Source organism: Carassius carassius, chromosome 16, assembly GCF_963082965.1.
Source record: "Carassius carassius chromosome 16, fCarCar2.1, whole genome shotgun sequence".
Lineage (NCBI taxonomy): Eukaryota > Metazoa > Chordata > Actinopteri > Cypriniformes > Cyprinidae > Carassius > Carassius carassius.
In genome coordinates, this window is record NC_081770.1 from 15,487,541 (window position 1) to 15,495,912 (window position 8,372).

The following is an 8,372-nucleotide window of genomic DNA, read 5'->3' on the forward strand; positions in this document are numbered from 1 at the left end:
TTTGGACATTTTTCCATAGTATTAGCATGGAACATCTGCTTTGTGCTTATTTATTGATTTATTTTGAAATTTACTGTAGTATTACAGTTTTTTTTTTGTACCAGTAAAAAAGTACATTTGGACATTTACCATGTTGCTACTCTATTTTTGGACACTTTATAATCATATTACCATGTTTTTTCTTTCTTTCTTTTTTCATTTTTATTTTTAGAACTTTAACCATAGTATTAGCATGTTTACTATGATATTTATACAATGCCATTACTTTTTTGGAACATTAACATGGTAATATATATTAACATAATATGGTATTGCCATGTTTTTTTTTTTTTTAGACATTTACCATGCTATTAGTGTTTTTTAGACAAAAACATGGACATTTACCATAGTACTATGAAAAAAAAAAATCTGACATTGACATTGCAAAGGTTTTTTTTATTATTAATATGTTTGTTTGTTTGTTTGTTTGTTTACATTTACCATTATATTACCATGTTTTATAGATTTATTTCACTGTTGTGTTTTTTTAAACATTTACCATGGTATCATCACATTTTTTAGACATTTAACATGGTATTGCAATATTAATTATGGTACTGCTGTTTGGGGATTTTCCATACCATGTTTTTGACATTTACCAAGGAGATGCTGTGTTTTTTCAGACATTTATGATAGTATTACCATGATTTTCAGACAGTTACCATTGTGTTATCATGTTTTAGACAATTATCATAGTATATATTTTTAAACATTTACCATAGTATTACCACATTTAAAAGACATTTACTTTGGCATTACTATATTTATTATGGCACTACAGTTTTGTTTGGAGATTTTCCATTATAACATGGTAACACCATACCAAGTACCATGGTATATAAATCAGAGTGCCATGATATCGGTCTACCTTTAATGTTAATAAACAGTACGTTTTTGTAATGGTCCCTCATGCTCATTAACTGTATTTTATTCTCTCTTTTTGCCTCAATACGTTTGTCTTGGTTGATAAGGACAACAGATCATTATGAGTGTCGTAATGGCTCAGGAGACACACACACACACAGCGCACCAAAGGATCCCAATTTCCAGCAGCACCCCAGCGGTTTCTGAATTTCTTAATTACATTCTTGGTACTGGCTTACGCACGCGCTCAAACATGCAGCCCCTCAAACTGCTCTGCCAGCAAAGGTAACCTCAGCGCTGATCAATACTAAGTCGCTAATTAAACCTCTCTCTCTCCAGCCTCTAGCATTAGTACGAGGAAGCGCTTCATTGAACCGAACCAAGGCCATGCCATCTCCAACATTACTGAGTCAACGGGGGTCATGAGAATAAATCCTCTAAGGTAAAGGTGCTGCGCTGAGTTCAGTTTATATCCAGTCACCAGAGGAACAGATGGTTTTGGGTCTGATCTTAATATGCTGTGTCTATCTATCTATCTATCTATCTATCTATATCTGTTATTTATTATAGTTTTAATCCATTTTACTTTACAATAATATATAGTTTTAGATGATGAAATTAACATTAATTTATATACACATACATGTATATATTATATTCGTTTTGCATCAATTAAGAAAGTGCATTCCATCATTTTATATATTTATTTGTTTGTATTAATTTACTAACTACTATTACTGATTACTACTAATTATTTTTGTGTATAATTTATAGTTTAAATTAACTTTATTTGTTTAGATCAATGTTGTAATTAATTATATTAATATATTAATTTGTTTTATATTAATTAGGAAAGTGCAAAATATGAATTTGAATTTATATCTTAATTGTTTATACTAATAGATTTTGTTTTATTTTAATATAAAGAAGCTAAATTAGATGAAACATTAAAATATTTTAGATATTAATTTGTTAATAATAAATTACTTTTTATGTTGTTTAATCATTTATTCTTATTTATATTAATTCATTATGTTAACGTTTATATACATTTTTATTGATTTGTTTAGATTAATATCATCATTATTTATATTATTTTATTAATTATTGTTAATATCTTGTTTGTATATGCAATTTGTTTTTATATTCATTAGGAAAGTGCACAATTAAATCAGATATACCAACATTTTATTTTATTTTAACCAATATTTTTTTAATGAGTTAATATTTTATTATATGCATTTATATTTATATTAATATCTTAATTGTTTATATTGGTATATTAATTTTCTAGAAAATTAAATGTACACATTTAAAAAACAACAGCATGAAAACTAGATAGATCTTCTTCAAATGCAGAACATTGTGAATTATTCAGCATATCCATAAAATGCATGCATTTTGTGGATGAATTGAATTTCGGGACATGCTGGGTGCATTTTGTTCACAAAAGTCTTTTTGTAGTCCAAACAAGGAAATGTTTTGGTGTAGTTCAGACGTGTAGTTTAGCTTTGCTTGGTTTACCTGCATGTGTTGGGTTGTGTTTGGGTGGCTCAGCTGTGCTAGGTTGTGTTGCTGAACTGCTGAAGCTTTGTTGGGTTCGTGTGGTTCAGTTGAGGTGGTTCAGCTGTTCGGGGTTGGCTCAGTTAAGGCTAAATATGTTAAAGTGCCATAATAATTAGTAGCTTCATTACAGTCCGTGTGCTTGAATCTGGGTGTCGCTCTAGCACGGTGTAAATGAGCTGGGCGCTGATGAACCGGCCTTAATTAGACACACACACACAAATAGTGCACGAGTCACAGCTACAAAGTGCTTTAATTAGCATGATAATGATCTGTCATTTAGAAACCCAACCCTTTTAACGCACACACAGCACTGGTATGCTCTTAACGTGTGTGTGTGTGTGTGTGTGTGTGTGTGTGTGTGTGTGTTGAAGTCCTTCTTGCCCTCACATGCTCCAGCGCTGCACTGTTCAGGCTGTTTGCTGGCTTTCCCTTTCCAAGCCCTCGTCTTCATGTGCGTTCTCCATCTGTGAGTCATTCTTGAGTGTTCTGTCATCTTTGCTACTCCCCAAAGCACTGTCTGCAGAAGAGGGAGAGATGAGAAGAGAAGGAATGAGAGAAAACAAAACAGACGACAGACTGAAAATTGTAAGAGGTCAAGATAAAACATGCATCTTCTTATTGGTTGATTGGTAAGTCTGTGCCTGAGTCTTTCTTGATGTTACATTGTTATGCCAGTAAGTGACAAGTGGGTCTTTATGACTGAGTGATTGAATCATAAATTTAACCAATTTGTTTAAATACACTGATTCATTCAGGAGTGAGTCATTGAATCGTTCATTTAATCAATTTGTTTAAACACTGAATGTCAATTCAGAAACTGAACAATGAGCCTTTCTGAGTGAGTCGCTGAATTATTGACTAAACCTATTTGTTTAAAAAAAAAAAAATAATTTAGGAATTAAACAAGTGGGTGTTTTTTAAAAGTCACTGAATCATTTATTAAATTGATTTGTTCAAATGCACTGAGTGGAACTGAACAAGTAACCATCGTGATTCACTGGTGTTTCACTCATGGATTTGTTCAAAACACTGATTTGATGAAGTGACTCATTGAATCATTCGTTGAACTGATTAATTCAAAACCCTGAATTAAGAAATTGAGCAAATGAGTCTTTGTGAGTAAGTCATTGAACCATTTATTCACCCAGTTTGTTCAAATACACTGATTCAGGAAATGAACAAATGACCTTCTTAATGAGTGAATTATTCATTCAAACTATTTGTTCAAATGCACTTATTAATTCAGCAACTGAACGAATAACCATCTAAGTGAATTGTAGACTTGTATACTCAACTGATTTGTTTAAAACACTAAATACTTTGTGAAAAAAGTGACCGTTTTTTTTATTGAGTGAATTACTGTATCATTCACTAAACCGATTAATTCAAACACAATTTGAGTTATGATTCATTCATTTTTGAGTGAGTCATAAAATCATTCATTCAACTAATTTGTTCAAACACAAGGATTCATTCAAGAAATGAACAAGTGACCGTCATAATGAGTGAGTTACTGATGATTCACTAAACGGATTTGTTCAAAACATTGATTTGTTCAGGTGACTCTTTATAAGTGGATTCAGTTACTTAACTGATTTGTGCAAACCAGTGATTCATTCAGGAACTAAACAAGTGACTGTCTTTATCAGTGAGGCACAAAATCATTGATTAAACCAATTAATTCAAAACACAGATTCATTCATGTCTTCACGAGTGAGTCATTCAATCACTGTCTAAACCAATTCTTTCAAAACTATTCAGGAACTTATTCAGGAAATTTTTCATTTATAACTGTCAGTTGATTTTGAAAAATCCATCATTATTATATTTTGTATGGATCTGTTTACATCTTACTCCGATGCAGTGGCCCCAAAAACCGTGATTACAAGAATATATGACTCCCTGTTAATAACTGATTTAAATAGAAACTGCATTTGTAGAAAACACAAGAAGATTGTCAGGAAAAAAGTTTTTTAAACCGTGTTTTGAAGCATGTCGACGTCATGGATGACCTTGTTAAATGTCCTACACATATTTTCTTCAAGTTGTTATTCCCATGTGCACCGTAGACATTGATTTGTTGTTTGTTAAAGCGCTCAACCTTTGTAAGAGCTCAGGTGTATGTGCGAGTAGATATTCCCGCAGGGGCCTGGTAGTTGTTCTCCGGAGAGTTTCAAGACTTGAAAAGGACTATTTTGGTGTTAAATCTAAATATTCACACATTTTGGGGGTTAGCGTTTGTAGAAAGGTTCAGATTAGGATTACCTTCGAAACAGGAGCTTTGCTGGATGAAATGAGTGAGAAAAAGAGACTGCGAGAGGCAGGACATGTCTGCACATGTCTGCTGTTAACAGGCTGCTCTGTCTCTGCTGGTGTTCTCCACTATCTGCTCCTGTTTTCGCATTCAGCAGACTCGTGCTCTGCGGCTCGCAGTGGGAAGCGTGCCAGGGAAAAATCTCAGTACGGCCGCTAACGGAGGATGACAACAACGTTCCGCATTTCATGCCTCATTCGCGGCCCACTCTCATCTTTTCCTCTGCGTTACGTCAGCCTTGTTCTGCTGTCTGATCCTGGCACATAGGGTTTGTGTGTGTGTGTGTGTGTGTGTGTGGAGCGAGGTGAAGCGGGCACTGGGAGGGCATCAAAGACTGTCAGAGCGAATCAAAGACCCTGCCAACCTTGGCAAGCCGGGCACACGCACACATTCTCTTTCACTTTCTGCCAAGTCTTTTTTAGCCTGAATTTTGGTCACGTCTGTCCTCTCGTTTGTGTCCGCGTGTGTGTTTTCCACGGTTGATCATTACAAATGGCAGAGGTCACTCGGCTGGCAGATGTCCCTGCTGCATGGGCCGCCCTTTCAATCTCTATCAATCTCGTTTTCGTTCCGTTGTTTTTCCCCTAGTTATCTGTTAATCCTTCTTCTACTTGGCCGTAATTAAACGCATCAAGATTCACTAAGAAACTACGTGTACAGAAAATACTCAACAGCTCGGTCCCAAATGGTGCGCTTGATGCCTACAAAATTTGCAGGCTTGTGATGGCCATCACGTACAGGATTTCAATAGTTTTAACTAAGATAACTTTTTGTATATAATGTTAGAGTTCCAGTATTTGGCAGAGTAGTTTTTTAGGTGGCTCATCAGTGTATTCGATTTCATTATCAATTAATAGTTAATTAAGTGTTGACTGATTTATTAATAAAGATCTCAAAAGTAGCCAAAATAAAACCTTTTAGAAACTTTGTAAAAGCAGCTGCTAGGTTTTGTTTATGTACACTCAAAACATAACTTTAGACATTCATTTCTCACAGTTTTCCGGCATTAGCTTAGCAACATGCTAATGTCTATGAGTTGCGTTTCCTGTGCAAAATTTTATGTGTAATCCACGGAATTGTAACTTATGTAGAGTCTTCCAAATCGTTTACTTGCAAGGTTTCATTTCAGTTAGTATGCTGCCTTAGAAGAAAGTGAAAATGACTACAGAAAATGATGCACAGGTGACATCAAAGTGTCACATCTCACAGAAATGCTGAGAAGTGTGTAATTTCCTGTGATAATAATCTAGGTCTTGTTGTTTGTTGCACTTTCTCCTTTCTATTTCTCAGGTTTCATGCACAAGAAAATGACTTCACTTAAGTGTTTTAGGATAAGAAACCAGAATATTGAGATGCATACAAACACACTAAGCTCTTCGACTCTGATATGCCATAAACAACTGTCACAGTAGTTGAACTAAGCATTTTCCACTACATTAGATCAGTATGCTTGAGTAAATGCCAGCTTATCAGTGCCAGCCTGCTAATGCAACCGTGCCCACGTCAGCCATCAGTGCCCTGCAGACCAGCCAATGCAAATGTCAGGGTTTTTAGTGTAGGACAGAGAGAATTTACTTTGGGTCATATTTTATATTACTAAGTTTTATTGCTGGTTTTCAGGGATGATGGCATGTCATGCAACCTACCGATGTTGGCATGTGCTTAATTTGTCTAGCTTCTCTTAAGCAACAGAAGAAAAAATGGCCCAAAATTTAGCAGAGTTTGATTCATTGTACGACTTTTGAACAATGTAAGGTATATAAAATATAAGTGTTCTTCCTCAGTTTGCCATTTTCACTATACAGAATTATATGGTTAGTTGCGAGTTATTATTTGGGTGACTTTTCATTGTTTCTGTAAATTTTATGAAGCAGACATTTTAAAGACCATTTCAAGACCAATTAAAAAAAATGTAAGAAAAATGAGTACAGAGAGAACATGAGTTGTATTAATGTTTTAAAAAAAATGCAGCTTCCAACCATATCTATTTTTTTTTTTTAAATATACTCTCGCATTATTTTAACTAGAATATGGAGATAACTTTTACTGTATGTTTTGATCACACTGCAGAAAAGTTATGTTCTTCATTAGTAGTTTTGTCTCCTTTTCCAGTGCAAATGTGTAAAAATTCTTAAATCAAGGTAATTTTATCAGAAATATATCAAAATGAAATGAATGTATGATGGAAAAAAGGACAAATCTGCCAATGGGCTCAGAAAAAAAATCAACTTAATTTAAAGTAAAAACAAGTTTTCATACCCTGGATATTTGCTCTCGTTTTATCCTTAAATTAACTTAATTTTGTTCAATTTCTTTAAAAAACAAGACTTTGTTAAATTTCCAACTCAAGTATGTATCTTGACTTAAAGATGTGATAGAAAACAAGACAAACTAACAGACATTCATTTTTGTCAGTGCATGCAACATTTAATGCCATTACGTTATTAATCTTAAGACTTCCTGCTTTGATTTAAGACCTTTTAAGGCCTTAATTCGTGGAAGGGCACTTTACTTTTAAGACCCACAGAAACCTTGGTTTTGGAAAAATGGTAACAAGTTTTGTTTCTAGGTCCAGTGAATTTAAACGACCTGCTCCAACAGGTAGCCCTTTTTTTTAGCTTTTGGAAATTAGTTTACTTTTGAGAACGCATATTTCATGAGCTGAAATAGGGGAAAAAAATCCTGTGGTAAACCGCAAACGAGTCTGCAGCGATGTTATCCCTGCGTTAATTGAAATACTCTATGGAGTCCTAGCCATTCGGTGACAAATATCAGCTCGCATTTGATAAAACGAGCACGCAATTTGGCAGCTTTTCTTTCATGCTACCACCTCGCCCCTTCTCTCTGTCTCTCTTTCACATCAAAGCGGAGCCGAGTGCGATATTGAGGAATTCCATTTGCCGAGCGTCTTTAATAGGTGCGACGGCAGACACAGGCACGGGAAGGAATCTGATAGAGAGAGAGGCAAGCGAGCGTGAGAGAGAATTAAAGGAAGCGTCAGATCTGGCAGAGACGAGCGAGTGGAGAGAATCAAATGGGTCTTGTCAGCAGAAGGGCGCCGTGACTCACAAGCGTTCCGTGACTGTTTCCCAAAGCATCACGTTCTTACCTGCCCGTTATCTCAGACAGCACGTATATTAATCCATAATGTCAGTCTACTGATGATCCTAAACCAGCTTTCTCTCCACAAGAATATGAAGTCAGTGGTGTACAGGACCCATAGTACACTTGGGGGGGGACCCACCTCCTTTGGGAGGGCCCTCATGACATTATGCACGAAAAAAAGAGAGAGACAGAGGGAAATATCGATATAGAAAGAGAGACGGACCGGTAGATGGAGACAGAGAGATAGACAGGCAGAGAGAGACAGATAGAGGGAAAGACAGATGATATAGACAGCGAGACAGACAGGTAGATGGAGACAGAGAGATAGATATAAAAATAGACCGGGAGAGAGACGGATAGAATGAAATATGGATATAGAAAGAGAGACTGACAGGTAGATAGACAGACACACAGAGAGAGACAGATGGAGGGAAATACGGATATAGACCGAGAGATGGACAGGTAGATAGACAGAAAAAGATAT